This window comes from Xiphias gladius, chromosome 14 (genome assembly GCF_016859285.1).
Source record: "Xiphias gladius isolate SHS-SW01 ecotype Sanya breed wild chromosome 14, ASM1685928v1, whole genome shotgun sequence".
NCBI classification, from domain to species: Eukaryota; Metazoa; Chordata; class Actinopteri; order Istiophoriformes; family Xiphiidae; genus Xiphias; species Xiphias gladius.
Window position 1 is genome coordinate 4793708 of NC_053413.1, and position 18235 is coordinate 4811942.

Below are 18235 nucleotides of genomic sequence, written 5' to 3' on the forward strand. Positions count from 1 at the left end.
ACCTATAACAAAGGTGCTGAGTGATTGTTGGAAGTATTCCTAACAACGAAAAGGTAAAGGATTTGGTTGGAATATTAATACAGCAGCAGGAGAATATGATTTAAATAGGCTAGAGTATGGGCCAAAATGGGTAGCATTCCCCCGTGGATATTTCCAGTACCCAATATGGATTTGCAACTCATGGAGCAGATGAGAGAATGGATTCAAAGGAATGATGATAACATTGGATATCTGGTTCAAGATTATGTAGATAGGAATTATTATAACTATATGCCAATATTTACTGATGGATCTAAAGATCCAGGGCGTGAACATGTAGGAGCAGGAGAGTACATACCTGAGTTTGATGTAATCATATGGAAAAGCACAGCCATTGTATCTAACTTATGTTTATGACGATTTTGTTATAAAATCAGGACTTCAGCAGTGCAGAGCAGCAGCTCGGAAATGGCTTGGAAGTGACTGCTGGTCAACATGGAGTCTTAATGGGCACGGTTGCAGGCACTTTTGCATTCTTTTTCCATTGTCTGACAACAGAAACAAAAAAACATGTAAATGAGAACAGCTTTATTCGGAATTTGGCTGTATTATATTACTACTTAACCTAGTCTTGTTCCATTTTGCCTTTGACTCTGCCATTTATTTGTTCCTCTCCATTTTCCCTGCCTTCTTTCTTTCATCCTAACTTTCTTTCTATTTCCTTGCCTTGAAATAAAGTCAGTAAATGCTCATTATTTTATTGCTCGATTTAACTGCTGTGACTGTTTAAATTACAGTCTTTTTGTCTGTTTTCTCTGACAGTTGTCACACATAGTCATTACCATCATCACTATCATCATCATCTTCATACATTCGCCCAAAATTAAAAAGTCTTACATTTTGTATACCAAAAAAAGTCCAATGTCCCTGTCTGGATGCCACTATTGACTTTGACCTCTTTTATCAGCTGACTCATGTTCAAAGCACCCGGCTAATGCTGTCTTAATCTCGTGAACTTCACATAGCTAAATCTTTCACCAGTGTTCATTACCTTTGCCAAGGAGGTTGTGTTTTCACCCATGCCTGTCTGTTTGTTTGTTTATTTGTCAGCAGGATTATGCAAAAAGTACTGAACCAATTTGTACCGAACTTGGCGGAGGGAAGGGGCATGGGCCAGGGAAGAACCCCTTAAAGCTGAGACAGATCCGGATCATTTACTATGAGCTTGGATTTTTTTTCTCTGAAGTCTGGTGTATTTTGTTTGACAATGGATTTGGCACAGGTATGTGCTCTACTGATTGCCATTCTAGTTGAAGTATGTTATCAATTTGTGGCTATTTTATGTTCCTTGTTCTGTTCATAAGGACCTGCTATTTCATTTAGATAGGGACTAAATATTCACAACATCTAAATTTACTTTGTTATTATTTCCTAATACTATCTGACAATTTCATACTAAGGCAGGTTAGACTTGAGGTATAGACGGAAATCGGAAGAAGTTTTTATCCCATCCAAGCATACAGCCTCAGTTTTCCTCTCTGTTCAGGTTGCCTGAAAATTCCACTACCTATAATGAAAAGTTAAAAAGCAGAATCTTTGGTTTTATTCCAAATATATGGTATTTGAAAATGTCTGACAGAATAACAAGAAACAAAACCAGCTACCTTTATGATGTCCTCTTATGTCACACATACTTTCCGGGTGTGATCAACTATATGGCTTGGAAGACATCTGTGAAAACAACAATAACAATAAGATATCAGTACATTAATGTTAAAGGATTCCTTTTTATTAAATGTCAACCCATCCACCACTTTGGTCCAGTGTGAAATGTCTCAACAACTGTTGATTGCATTTCCATGATATTTTGTGCAGACATTCATGTGTCCAAACAATGAATTCTAATGACTTTGGTGATCCCTTGACTTTTTATCTAGCGCCACCAGAGGGTGAAAGTTTTCTGTATTTCTCTATCTCAACATCTAATCTTGGATTGCCTAAGATTTTGTACAGTCATTCATTCTTCCCTGGTGGTGATTCTTAACGAACTCATTATCTAATTACTTTCCCTCTAGTGCCAACATAAGGTTGACTCAATTGGGTTAATTGTAACCAAAGCAGTGCCATATACCCAAACATTGCCTGAAATGGCATTTTAATTTTGTGATCAGGTAAACAATGCAGCAGCAGTGGATTCACGATGCAACTTGCTACATACCTTGCAAGAGAATGACTCAAGCATGACAAGTAGTGGAAGAGGGACATCAGAACTTCCCTGAGAAGTATTTATTTCCTGGATTAAACATGCAAATGAATTTAATTGGTTTGTGTGCACATGTGGGGCGCTGTAGTGGGTGTGGTTAATCACACTGGTTACATAAACTTGGTACAAGGTTCTGGTTGCATATTCCAAAGGATTATTTTCTGCATTTCATTGCAGGCTCACAGGGGGGTTTTATGTGAATTTGTATGTATCAAAAGCTGATAGGAAGTTTAAAGGGCCAGACCTCCATATTTTGAACATGGCCTTTTGCCTCACCAAGTTTTGGTAATACTGCATAAAAAGCATGCGTTTGTTTGATTTGAACACTTCACAGTGATAAAGTAATACATTTCAGTAATGAACAGTATCCTCGGTTGCATTAGTATATTCTACTGTGTACACGCAGTTGTAAGTTTATTAGGTACACCTAGCTAAAACTACTGCAACAGTCATGTAATTAATCCCCCTTCATGAAGGTTGTGTCAAACAGGTGTTTATTTAACTGTATGATAATTTTGGAGGCTGTAGTCTGTGTTGCTGTTGAACTGTATTATGTTATGTTGACAGCTGTTCCTATCATTTTGTCCACCCCATTCAAATCAGCAAAGATAGGTTAAATAACAGAAACACCTCTCTGTATATGGCAATACAGGGATGATTTATTGTAGGACTGATGTATTAGACATTACTTTTAGCTAGGTATACCTAAAAAACTGACAACTGGATGCATGATTATTTGGAAATGAGAAGCGAGCAGAAGTGGAGAAGTGTTTTCCCCAATGTCCTCAGAAGGGGATTAGTTGCCAGAAGTTAGATTTTCAAGTAAGAAGTCTCTCTACTCAGCTTTTACTGAGACACTCAAACCAACCAGAGCCCTGCGGGGATTTACACCTGCGGGGAATAACACTCAGGGGATGCAGTGCTCAGAGGCTTTTCTCTGGCATGTCAGAACTAGGATTCCAAAAGTTGCTATTCTTAGTGATCACTTTTTCACTGATGTCTAAAAGGGCAAAAGGGTTGTTTTTTTTAGTGTTGCATATCTCCAAAAGCCCTTGACTTCTCTGTAATGTTGATGAGGTTGTTGATTACCAGTGGCTGGTTTTCAATATTCTTCTAGGTGTTGAGATTTCTTCACTCCATGTTGGAACAACATAATTTTGATCATCCCTCTGTGATCCCTGTTGTTAATAGGAATTAATATCGGTAGTAAATTACTACTGGTTGGACTCTCTCTGTTCTCCTTTATCTACATACTGTTTTTGCAAAAGACAACGTACAGACAGTTATTTCATTATTGCTTTGGTCAGTTTTTTATCATTAGTGGTCTCTTTTTTATTGACTTGTGAGACTTTGTGACATTTGCTTTAGAAAGGTGCTAAACTTCTCTTAACTGGATGGACTGGATGACATGTTCCCCAAGCTGGGTGTGGCCTTGCAGGATCCTGGTGAGACTAGGTGAAAACGTGTACAGAGTCAAGCTGCCACCAAGAGGGAGGACAGATGCCCTGCATCTAGGGAGACTGGCCCCCCACCAGGGCACAGCTACACCACCAGTGACTGGGGCTCAAGGAACCCTAGACAGCACCCTGATCCCCCATCAGCCCGTCTCCAATAATCCAGGGGATTCACCCTGCCCCTCACGACCTGAACCTTTTCACTTTAGTGCTGTTTTCCCCTCCCTGACCCCTTCCCCTGTCTCTTTCATTGCCCTGGCCTCGCCTCCAGTTCTTTCCCTTCTTTCCCCAAGATGTACATAGCCTCAGAGATATCACTGGCCCCTGGTCGTCTAAGAGATTTTCTTTGCCCCCACTTCGGGCTGAGAGACTTTGAGAAGGGGGGGACGTGAATTGGACTGGCTGACATGTTAGTGTTTAACTGTTATCCTGTGAGTGTCACTGTGTTGAGAAATAGTAGTTCAGCTAAGATAAAAAAAAGGAGTGTTATTGCTGTTACTGAGTTCTCCATGTAGTCAGTGAACATTATGTGCTTAGAAGCTGTGAAGCCTGTCAGTCAATTAATCCACCTATGACAGGGATTTGTGTAAAATAGCATACCCGTGATTGGCAGAGAGCATGTTGTTCTACCAGCTAGCTGGAAGGAGTTCGTCTGCAAGCGAGAGCTGAAATGAGAAGTCAGGTTTGTTGTTTGTTATTTAAATTGCCAACAAAACCAGATAACGTCTTGCAGACTTGTTACTGAGGGAAGCTACAATACAGTCAGTGCACATACCTAATTAGACTGCATCATCACGGAAAAAAAAACAATAAAAAGTGAAAGGCCATCTCTTTATTTTCTCTCTGTGTCTACTGCAGTCTGAAGGTCCCCTCTAATTAGCAAATAAGGAATGCATGTCCTTAATTGAAAGAGGTTAGAGTAACAGTCTGCTCTCTGTTTTCTCAAAATGGACAGTGCTGATGTTTTGTATTATCTTTCTTTTTGTTTCTTTGGAGCAATAAAAGCAAATAAAACCAGGCAGGTATTGATTGGCATCATCGATTAGACCAATGGTGCGACACTAAACTGCCTATATAAATAGAGGAACCTTAGGGAAGGGAACAATTATCACAAAATAGAATTAGCAATAACCATAACTTCTTCCTGTGTTTAATGTATCAATTGAACTGATTTCTATTATCACAAACAAACATATTAGTTAACTTCTGAAGCTGGCTGGCTTTTTCAACTGTACGTCAAAAAATTAAACAAGTAAACTGTCTGTTTATCACGAATCTGGATGTACATGACTGACAACAGTTATATTAATTATTAGTATTACATCTATAAATTGTTTTTGCAGCAGTTAAATTGTATTTTAGGTTAGACTAGCACACACTTCAACTTCTAGTCTAAATGAACAGCTCAGGCCCAGACGTGCTGCTTTATTATGAATTATGTAAGGGCGCTTTCACACCTTTAGCTCAGTTCATTTGATCCCTGCTTAGTGAAAAATGATACAAACAAACAAACAAACCAAGAGTTGTAAACATAAAGTCATATGCCCTGATAGGTAGCTCATTGGTAACAAAGTGGCTGTTATCCTGCATCATCAGAACATCATCAGATCATGTGGTGAATTCAAATTCTAGTGACTGACAACCGACCATCCTGCACTTTAATGCTTCTGATGTATATACGGTACTTACTGTATGTTTTCTAGTATCACAGAGAGCTCACCAAGAAATAACTGATCATGAAAATTATTAGTATTATTAGACTGCAAATTGACTGCGTAATATGAATAATGACAACCAGGTAGAGAAAGGACGAAAAAGAGGATTCTTATACCACAATATTAAGGACTACTGTGCATGCATACATGTTACCCCAGATAGATAGATTGAAGGCTGCCAGGGGTGACCTGCTGGCGTAAGGAAACTGCACTGGGGTGGAGAAGCTAGTTACCCATTCCACACATCCTTGAAGTGCCTGCTGCATGGACTCCCCAAACCAACCAGAAGCAGAACATGAAGAAAACAGTCTGGTGGTCCACTGAGAGGCAGGATATAAATGGACAAATCCGGACGGATAATATGGTATCACATCATCAACGAGAAAGACAAATATTTGGAGAGATGCCTCAGAGGCTGATAATTCCCAAACAGAGCGAAAGATGGAATGGGAAATCCTCAAGCTGGTAAAGGAGCAATGCCTTTTGCAGAAATCGTGGAGGAAAGCCAAGGACCAGGAAAAGGAGGGCTAGAAGAACCAGATCTATGTAAGACTCATACCTAAAGTAACCTGAGAGGACCAGGAAACATAAAAGCCGCAGGGAGAGAGCAAGGGTGAGCTTCTCCCAAAATTCCTTCAAGTACTCCCAAAGGCCTGCTGGGGGGGGGGGCAGGACACTGCAGACCACCGAGCAGGAGCTGGAGGCATGCATCAAAGAGCAGGTAAGTGACAGCCAGTAGGTAATCACCAGGGCACGTACCTCACCCACTCAAGCCCTCCTCGCAGTTCGACACCACTCTCCCCTAATAGTCTTAAGTAAAACAGGTGGTAGAGTGAGCAAGACTGAATCACCACCAAACAGCGTACCCTATGGGGTATACAAGAACTGCCCCAGGCTCTTGAAGCGTTTGTGGGAGCTGATGGGTGTTGCCTGGAAAACCTAATCCATTCCATCAGCGAGGAGCACAGCACACAAAGCCTTCATCCCAAAGGAGAAAGACTCCAACAACATCAGCCAATTCAGAGGCATCACCCTACTAAACGTGGAAGGGAAGATATTCTTCTTGATGGTGGCAAAGCACAACACCATCTACCTCCTGAAAAACAACTACATCGACACCAGTTGTCAGAAGGCAGGCATACCAGGGTTTCCTGCCTCTGTGGAGCACTCGGCCATGATCTGGGAACAAATCCAAACAGCCAAGCGCAACAAATTGGATCTCCGCGTAATTTAGGTTGAATCTAGCAAATGCCTGTGGGTCTGTTCCCCACCAGCTCATCACTTCGCTCTTAACCTCTTCCATGTACCATCATGCAGTCATAGCCCAGGAATTATGCCTACTTCCCTCTCTCTCATGGCTCTGCGTGGTGAGTGGATAGGTCCCAGCATTATAAAGTAAATGCTTTCATAAGTCTGAAAATCAGTATGCAACTTTAAGGACTGTCACTACCAAACACCTATTTTCTCCAATTAAGCAAACCTTTTTGGGTGTTATTGCAGAAAACCTGAAGTTTCATTTATGACATGATTATTTTGGTAGAGACGAAAGGGAACACTTAAACTTTTATTTGAAGAGAATTTCCAAAATTTTAGCACAATTATGCGTATCAAAAGTATTTTAGTATAAACTAAAATACAAAATACTAAAAGTATTTTAGTATATATTTTTTAGTATAAAATAGTCTCTATATGTTTTTTTTTTCATGAGAAAGCAGGGCTTATATGAAGATTTTAATATCAAGATATGGAATGAAGAAATAGGGGAAGCGAATGATTTCAAGCTCTCAGGAATAATCATCGATCCTGAACTCAAATTTGATAGATACACAAAGAAGATTTCAAGAATAGTAAATACCAACCTTAATTGGTTCAAATTCATCAGGCACTACATACCCATTTCCTCTCATTTTTCATATTGTATGGCAGTATGGGCTCACGCATCACCATCTACAGTCAGACACCTCACATCCTTATACAGTCAGGCTTTGAAATGAATGGACAAAAAGCCTGTCTGGTGGCATCCCTGTCACATTCTGAAAAGATACAATCTACTTAGCTTTAAGGGCTTCACTCATTTTTGTTTTTTCAAATGAGTCTTCAAATGTAACAACAGTATAGCCCCAGAACCTCTTTCCAGATGTATCTGAAAACAAGACAGTAACAAAGTAACTAGGAGCATGGTGATAACAACTGTTAAGTACCACATTGTAAATCTAAATTTGGACAATCAGCTTTCTCCATTAAGGGCTGTCAACTCTGGAACACGTTACAAACTAGAATCAAATTAAGTACAGATATAAAATCCTTCACAACAAAGGCTAAGGGCTGGCTAAAAGCAAACCAGAGCTGTAGCCATTTTCCTCTAATTGTACTCGATAAATTGTACTGTTTTTTTCTTTTCCTTGTTTGTATGTCATGATATTTCCATATTTGTAGTGTTGTATGGTCTTATGAGAATGAAAGCTGTATATTATATTGTGAATGTAAAAGCCAAACTGGGGGCATGAGTTGAAAATTAGCAATAGCTATAAACTGTGCAGCACATCAGTTTCATGTTCTGTATTGAAACTATGTTAAACTGGATCGTCCCTATCAAATAAAATAAAATTCAAATTCAATTCAAATTCAAACTCCATGGTTTGAATACAAGTTGAAATACAACACTTACTTGTCGCATACGTGCAGTATGCGATTTTAGTGAAATGTTGTTGATTTGAGCTAAACAGCCAATCAAATTACATTCCTTCCTTCCATCTTCCTGAGGCAACGTGTTGATTGGCTAGAATAGTGTATGGTTCTGAACCACTTTGTTTGCCATTAATAGATCCACAACAGATATTTACTGTCAGGTGTGTGTGTGATGTATGTGCTGGCTGCATATGCGCAACATATATGAGTCATTAGTAATTATTAATAACATAAAATTTTGACAGTCCGATGCACCCTGGGCGAACAAATGATTGTGGTCACAACCAAAACATTACTGTCACTATCGAAACACGGGACGTTTTGTCAAAAATACAGTCTATTGAGTAATCAGCTAAGATGTTATGATACTGTTTGGTTCAGTGTATATAAAAACTCATGAATCCTTAACTTTGAAATCACTTAGTCCAACTTTATGCCCTTTACAAAAAAAAGATTGGATTAAAAATACAATGATTATCATAAATTACACCTAAAAATTGTTAAAAAAAATAATTGTTACTAATTTACCTTTGAAAACCTTTTAATAAAATAGTAAACATATATATTTACTAGGTAAATGTAAATTAAATGTTAAGAGGTCGAGATAACCCTTCTTATTATAAATTACTGTGTTTCGGTAGTGACAAATTTGGGGAGAGGAAAAATATTCCAAAACTGTCAATACAATATGAGAATTAACTGTACAATTATTAAAAATGTGTACTTTGGATATTATACAATTGACATACATACAACGTTTGGGGAAAAAGACACGTTTATTTCAAGTTTCCAACGCCGACCTATATTATTGTTTATACAGATGTCTTACAGACAATTGCAATCAGCAGATGGATTAAGTAGTAGATTTGCATAAAATCATGCTATAATTACATATCCACCATCATAGAATGCTGTGGTTGGTCCATTTGCTTTCAGACCACAGATGAACTGCACCAGAGTCGGCTTGTGAGAAACAATCTCAGTCCAGTTGTTTGGTCTGCACCAGAGTTTGATTCTCAGCTTTCAAACCAGCCCAAATGAACCTGCTAATTGCGCAAATGCATCAGGGTTCATTTCAACCAAACCAAACAGGTTAGTTGTGAAAGCACTCTAAGATTTATGCAATTGTTTAACGCACTGGACCTTATCATATAGCAATGGTCTAGGTTTGACAAAACCAGAGGTTATACAATCTATCTTAATATACTCGACTTACTGTAATGGCAGATACACTTTTGCTAGTTTTGGTTTTAATCCTATCTTCACATTTTCCCAGATATTTTCAGATCAGGAGTCATACCAACATGTACTCTTGTACATGTTGAGTTGAGACTGTGATCAGAAACCTATTCAATGAACATACAGTAGGTTGTATACCGGGGAAAACTAAAAAGTCCTCAGCTGCATTTGAGTTATAAATGTCATTTATGACTTATAACTCAAGCACTCGAGCACACCCCCTCTTCCTCTCCTTGGCTCTCATGTCATGGAGTCTCCAGGACTAGAAAGTAGTACCAATTATTTTATTCAATAATTTGGTGTATACGTGCTTTAGATAATAGGGTAGACTTTGTTGGCGCAGCTTTCAGTTTGCAAAAGTTGTTTTTATCCAACTAAATCTTCAGCTCACTGGCTTATCCTTCACCAACGACTGTCATCAGTTCACTAATTAGCGAGCTGACACTTTCTGTCCTCCTCTGGGACTGAAGGGAAGCGTCCAGTTTCCACAGCCAAAGGCACAATGCTAGAACTTAACTGAGTTATAACTATATCACCACATACAGACAGTTTCGGGACAATTTTATGCGAATCCAAAAAGAAATGCACAGCTCTGTTCTCCACTTTATCACTTTTTGTTTGTCTACAACCCCAGATCCCTGCGGCAAAATCCAAAATTGGAAAGATACAACATTTCAAGAAACGTTGCATGCACATATTCTAACCAAGATTTTTCCAAAGCTTAACCCTATTTAGAACAGTCCCCAGAGTCCTACCAGCGGAGTCTGACAGGATTCTTATTCCTTTTTCAAAAGTAAGATGATCATCTAAGGTAAAAACCTCAATATTTGTAACTCTCTGAGTATGATAAAACACTGAGCAAATATGAAACACAGTACGTTAAGGAATCCCCTTTTCTCTATAATATATGATCTGAGTTTTATCCTTATTTATTTTTGTTGCCATTCACTGCATCAGCAATGTACAATATTTACTCTGAAGATCCTGTTCAGTCTCTGCCAGAAGAACTATATCATCTGCATGAAGAGAAGTACTGACTTTAAAATCAGAAAGTCTGACCCCCAACACCTGCTCTTTAATTTCAACCAACCTTTTTTAGTCATTATTTTGCACAAATGCAACTAACACTCGCTAGAGAGCTTTCACAGCTTCATAAAATGTCCCACAGTGCCAGATTCAAGTAGTTTGAAGCAAAGGAGATCATGACTCACACTTTCGAAAACCCTCTGGAAATCTATAAAGTAACAAAAATTCGGGCACAAACGATTGTGCAAGAACACATTGAGAAATGGCTCAAATAAACCTTAAACTGAAATTTGTCCACATTGTCATAATGCAACCAATAAATTACTGGGGCTGAGAAAATATGATGATACATTAGAATTAAAAACAAAAATACATGTTTGATGCACACATTTGTTTTTGGTTTTTATAATACAAATTCAACATGAACCAACATTTTATGATCCCATAAATTTGATTATTAAGGAACTGTGACCAAGATATGTACAGGTATGAGTGGGCCATTTTATTCTTCAGTGCATTTTCATCAACAAACTGAGTCACTACTTCAAAATGATCTCAGACTTATGATCTCGGACTCATTTGTTACATATCTGCCTTCATATACCAGGGTTCAGCAGTTAGGTTCAACAATGGGCCAGTTTTTTACAGAATTGTTAAATGGGGGAGAGCAATTAATTTTATCTAAGAATAAATGATTTTAGGATTGTATCTGAGGAAGGATGTAATTTTTCCTGTTTATAATAAAGGACTAAAAGATATATTTGTCAATATGTGTGAATATATTATATAATATATCCTAATATATCCTAAGACACAGATATACAGTATAGAGTACTGTACTATCAACAGTAACTGAAGTGAGGGGCCTTTGGTAGTTGGAGTCTTTGTACCTTATGGGATTTTTGTGTTCACTGATTTGTTGTATGTCTTTAACAATGTTGACCCAGGATGTTAAAGTAGTAATACAAGATATTGACTGGGGGTCAGACCAGGAAACACTGTGCCATCTCCACTTTGTTCTTATACTATCAAGAGAAAAAAAATCTGTTCACTTCTTGTTACCAATAAAAAGATATTGGTGCTTTCTCTGTGCTTGAACTTTTTAAAAGAAAATGTAATGTCAGTATTTTTCCATAGTGCTTTTACCATAAGTTCATGAATGTTCAAATTGAATCAGATGGGAGCTGTAAAATGCCATCAAGAACTTTGTTTGAATCTTGATGAAACACAACACCTGATGAGAATGTTCAGTTATCACTTCATCACTGTAGAACACTGACACTATAATGGACGTCCCGGTAGGAACCTGCCTCTGCAGAAAAACTTCATTCACCTTCAGCAACCTGAAGCAAGCTCTGTCTCTGTCTTTGGTGAAAACGAACCGTCAACTGTTGCAAAACAACAACAATCTACGTCTACAGCTTTAACTTCAGTAACTTGAACAACACCAATACAGTTTCAAGTTGAGCTTCAACTGTGAAGTACGACTGCTCCCTTTGTTGCCATTCAGTATCTTCACTGAGCTGAAATTCACAGACAAAGAAACCAGGTAAGATTTTCTCATTTGACCTGGAGAAACTTTTTTTCATCGCTGTGCCTCTCTAGGCCTGCCTACTCTTCACTAGTATTGATTCATATTCTGTCTAAATTTATGCAGTTGAGCATCTTACTAGAAGTGCCAAAAGCAGTGAAGTGCAGAGTAAAGTGAACATGTATAGAGATATATACACAACAGTGAGGGTCATTTATGAATACCGTAATATCTATACAATATGAGCAGTATTAACAGTATGAACAGAGTGAAATGAATACACTAGGATACAGCAGTTCTAGTGCAGTTGCCCTCTGTTGAGTGTTTTCAAGAGTTTTGTCTTTAAGACTAAAGTAGATTCAACTCTATAAATACGTCTACAGGTTGTGTTAAGGTGGGACTGGAGTTTTAGACGTGAACTACATGTACTGAATGACTCTATTTTTCAGGCTTCTGGGCCAATGTAGTTCAGTGCTGCCCTTTTGGGGCCAAAGCAGTATAGGCTGGCTGCAGTACAACAGCAGCAAACTCTACAGGGCCTCAGAGATACCCCCTACTCTGCAACACCGAGATTAAGTGTCTCAAAGAGGAAAACAAGGCTCTAAAGGAGCAAGTTAACCTGCTGGAAAATGGATGGAAGCAGATGGAGATTCAGCTCCAAGAGGAGCTCAGACAAAAAGCCAGGAAGGAAAGCCAGACTGACGATCAGATCAGCCTCCTCACCTCCAAGAACAAACAGCTTCCGCTAATTTTATCTCAGAATAACAACCAGCTTGTTTCAGAATGCTTGAGAATTTTGTATCTTTTGGATGTTGAATAAAAAATGTAATATTTATCTTTTCAGAAGCTTTTACAGCAGTACAGAGGAACAGGAGGAGAGCAAGACTCAAAACAAGCAGGAGGAGAACAAGATTCAAAAGCAAGAAAAGATGGAGAACAAAGACAATGAGAAGGTGGAAGAGGAGACGAAGAAGAGAGAAGATAAACAAATGAATGAGAAAAAAGAGCAGAAGCCAAAGAAGAAGAGGGAGAAGAGAAAAAATAGGGGTTAGCTACAGCAGAACATCCCTCACCCTGAAACCCCCACCCCTTTCCCCTTTCCCCCGTACCCTAACCCCAAAATAAACTCTTCTACAACTAAAGGGCTACATACCCTTTAGTTCAAAGTAATTGGAATCTTGATGCCACAGCATACAGTATATTTTAGACAATAGAGAGATTCCAACTTTGTGGAAATGGAGAAAGAATTTCCTGTTTCATCATGGCCCGATGCACAAGAAACTGTTTTTCCTGGTTTGGTGTAGGAGAACTGGACAGAACTAAAAAAGAAAATAATAAAAGCCACATGCAATAATATCCTCACCGAATGATCTGCACCTGCAAAACACCTTCCCAGTGCACCTGCCTTTTATCAAGCACTAATCAAGCCACTCCAAGACCAGATTACTGTGAATCTGTTGTGGCACTTGAGGATGGATCCTATGTATTGTCACTCTGTTAACTTTACAGACCAAAACATAAGGATAACTGTCCTGCAAATCTCTCAACACTGTTATACTCATCAGACAGAGGATAAAATCTATTGTGATAAGTGACAACATGGCCTTTTCTCTGACATCTCCTTTTGGCCAAATTTTACAATTTTTGCGCCACTAATGGTGTGGCTGTCACTTCATTTTTCATCCATCCACGTTTTCTGGTGTTTATCTATTATGACAGCCTCATGAGGCTGTTATTGTTCCTATAGACTTCTAGTCTTTTAGTCTTGTTGAAAGAAGATGACAGAGGAAGGAGCAAACTTTGTGAAAGGACTTACTGAAGTATCTTTAAACAAGTTATTTTTTACCACAACTAATTTGTTAGATAAGGAGTCACACACAAACACAGACGCACACGAGTGTATCTCGTGTCATAAATGTTCATATCACCGTAAAATGTGACATGAGCATTTGCACTGTAATGCATTTCATGAATAAAACACCTGAATGAGTAATCATGTAAATATGCAATAAGTACTCCTGTTCAGCAATGCTGCATTCATGGCAGTGCAACCAAGATACAGGATTATGCAAAACAAATCCCAGTTTCCGAAACAACATTAAGCTTTACTTTGATTAAAGGTTTCAGATTATGTTCACTGTTTAAAGTTGCCAAATTTAATACAATTATGTCAGGATATTACCTTTGCCACTATCTAGAGGATGGTAAGATAACAAAATACAAAACAAAGAAGCCATTGTTGTATGAGCCATATTAGTGCTTAGCACATTAACACTGCACACAATAATTTGACATCACACATCTTGTCATACTTTGATAAGACATTTAGCATTGAATTGAATGGGACTTCTCTAGATTGCTGCCATCACTGATTAATATAAATTCTGGGAGAATTTATTGTTAATTTTTTAGTAACAAGTCGGAATGTAAAGTCCCAGCATCACTTATTTCTTAGTCCATTCCAGGTTTGCTCATGAATGCCCCTCTGTCTGTGAAAGCCAGACTCAGGGGCCGACTGTCTCTTGGTAGGTACAGTCAGGGACTCAGATAGTAGCCATGTGTTGAAACCCCAACACACAGCAGTCATCCCTGGTGACACTCCATCCACAGCAGTCATTCCTGGTGCCTCTTGAGAGTTAAGATCTAATCCTTTGAAGTGAAAGAAGATTTTATAAGTTTTTTTTATATGGTTTAAAACAAAAGTCTAGGTAAGATGGTAACTTCAATGTGAATCTGTTTTAGTAAAGTTTTAGCCCAAATACCTCTCTGGACTGACTGCTGTTACGTCTTGCCAGCCTGGGACAGATGAACAAGGCACAGGGGGCCTGTGGGTAGTGGTGCGAGCAAGAAGTCCTGGAAAGCATACAGGTAAAAGTCAATCAAAAGCTTTAATGGAGCTATTTGTAATTATTCTACTTTAAAACATTCAAAAATTAACTACAGAATGGGAAGAAACAACAGTCTTGAAATTATGTCAGTGATGTCTATGTATTGTGTTGCTGCGACATCTAGTGAACTTAGCATGCTAACTAGCTAGCCTGGGTAACCCTTGCCACTTTGTTCCTCCGGAGGGAATAGTGAGTCACTAGCATCCAGTCTGCCCTCAGTCCAACATGAGAGGAAGAGGAAGTGACGCTTCCCAGTGGGCGTATTCTAACCTTGCACCAATCATGTTGAAGGTGCTGTCCCTGGTTAGACTGGGTAGCCAGTGAAAAGAAAAACAGGAAAGGCAACGATGGTTGAAACTCTTGGCAAGCGACCACTTTGGCCACCACCACCACCGCTGCTCCCCGCAGGAAACCAAAGAAAAGAAGTGATAGAAATAGGAGCAAAACAAGAGGAAAACATTGCCGTTGCTTTTCACCACTGGAGACAGCTCGTGACGAGTGAGGGAATGAAGTTGGATGCTGAACTCACAATGTTTCTTCTAGAATGGTAAGTAAACAGCTGTTAATGCTAGCAGTGGCTATGTAGCATCAGTTTATAAAGGTAGCTGCTGTGGTCTTGCTAAAAATTGAGCTAAAACTGACCTTAGCAAGCTATAATGTAAACTATAGGCTGACGCCATACGTGAGGAAGATTATAAGATAGCAGTGATGTCTTGACCAGCTCGACTGTCAGAGTTTTGGCAGTAGATTCGAATTTTGTATATTCTTACACTGCCGTTAGTTAGTAGTTGGCTGTTTTTTATTACTGATTATTGTATGGCGAGCAGTTCACCATATTGATGGCACTTGGCATCACTAGAATGAGATAACCTTGGAAGGTTGGAAAATTCGCTATACGTTTATGAGGACATTGCAAGGTTTATTAAGAGTGTCTAGCTGTACACAATCTTGAACATTCGTCATCGCTGCAATTAGTAAATCATGTTGTTCTTGCACAAGGTATGAAGGAGGACCTCTGACACCCACCCCAATAAAGAAAGGAATAGAGATCCTAGTGTATCAAGCACTGGATCAAGTTTTACTGACAAGTAAGTCTAAGATTGCTGAAGATCCAACTTATTTTATGTTTGCTCTGTGAAGACAATGTGACCGTCTAAGGTAACACAGAGTGTCTGTGCAGTTCACATTTGTGTTATGTGTGATGATATAAAATTGCTAGCTTTATACATAAATGCTCCTTACTCTGCTTCTGCACTGTTTATTTGTTTGGTAAGAATGCTATTTTTTCCTCATTCATAACAAAGACAAGCCACCTTCAGAAAACAGGAGCAAAGGGACCAAAGAAGCACTGGATTTGGCCGGGCTTGAGTGCAGGTAGAATGCAGTATATTGCACTGTGCATGCAGTTTGACCAGATACTGTTCTGATTTCACAAAATCTTGACTTGGGTATCTTTGATGGGTAATAATAACAAACATAGTACATGTGTCTTTTTTTTAGCCTCAGTGAAATGAGCATTGCTGAAGAAGAACCGAATGTTGATGAAGGAGTCATCGATTACTTGAGGAACAGCATCAGCCAGTTATTGAGTTTGATGCAAGTTATTGGGTTGGATGAGACAGTGCATGACACGACTGCTGAATCTGACCCTTCGCACAGCCACACACCTCCAGTGAGCCTGCACATCATTCAAGTGCACCTCGAGTGTTGAGTGCGGATGAAATTGTTGGTATCAAAGCAGCCACTGTGTATGATGAATGCTTTAAGTACCTGGCAGACTTTATTGTTCTGCTTTGATGAATAAAAATCAATTATTATTATAAATATAATAATAAAATTAATTATTATTATTATTATTATTATTAAATCATAACAGAGGTAGGCACTTTTCATGTAGAGCAGGTCTAGACCCTACTCTTTATAATATTATTTACAGAGACCCAACATTCTCCAATGAGCAAGCACTTGACAACAGCAGCAAGGGAAAAACTCCCTTTTAACAGGTAGAAACCTTGAACAGAACCTTGCTCGTGGTGGGGGGCCGTCTGCCTGGTCTGATTGGGTTGAGAGAGAAAAAAGGGGGGGGGGGGGCACAGCGCATCAGACTATGTATAACATAAAGATGTGGACAATAATGAAACTAATAATAAAACTAATAAGTATGATCATATGGTGAATAATAGTACTAATAAAATTAAATATAATAATAGAAATGATAATAATTGAAGCAGTGGGTGTTGAGCAGGATCATGGGGGCAGTAGGTGGTTTGCAGTCACAGATCCAGACTCTGCAGCACCAGGGGCAGAGATACCTGCAGAAAGCGACAGGAGGAGAGAGGAGAGAGACGAGAAAGATAAAAACTAAGGGAGAGAGAAGAAGTCAATTATTAGTTTATTAGTTTATTTGTTTATTTATTAGTTTGTAATCAGCCTTTCATACAAAATGGCTTCAGAAAATTTTCCCTTCAGACTAACAGAAGGCCAAAAAAGAGGATTTTGATTATCTGGCTTTTAAATTGTGTTTGCAGATAGAATAAATAAAACACTGTGTGAGTATTGTCTTTGATTTTAACAAATGGTTGTTATTCATATAGTCATGCGCATAGACAGAAACACACAAATACATGTTTGGGGAAACCTTGATTGATTCAAACTGCCCACACACTTCAAACTAACTTCTGAAGTGTATTAGTTCTGTACGAATAAAAATCTAAACGTTTCCAATATATTTTAATTGTATAATATTACAAAACCACTGCAATTCTATCACCATAGTAATTTTGTTGCTTTAGTAGTTACCAAAATACCGTTAAATTGTTTATTTGGTAAAACAGTGTCTTGTTTTAGAACAAACACTGTTGTTACAAGTGCAACTCCCCAAATAGCTGGAAAAGAGAAAAAAATGAAAACGAAGAAAAGGTTGTAAGAATATTCAGCATAAAACTTAACTATACAACTGTAAGCCACAACTTTAAAACTAGTTGCCGGTTATAATGTTGTGGTTGAATGGTTTATATATATATATATATATATATTTGTTTATATATACAGTATATATATATATCTACACATAAACATATATAGTGGCATGAAAGAGTTCAGGCAACCCTGGTCAGAAATTTTTTTACTATGAATTGATAAGTGAAAATGTGTGAGTGAAAGATGAACTGATTTCTAAAAGTCATAAAAATAATGGTGAAACATTCTTTTAAACATTTTGAGCAAGAATAGTGTAATATTTTTGTTTTGTACAAAATTACAGTGAAAAAAAGAAAAGAGAACCATACAAACATTTGGATACCCCAAGAGATTTGAGCTCTCAGATAATTTTTAGCAAGGTCTCAGACCTTAATTAGCTTGTTAGGGCTGCGGCATATTCACAGTCACCGTTAGGAAAGTCTAGGTGATGCAAATTTCAAAGCTTTATAAATACTCTGGCTCCTCAAACCTTG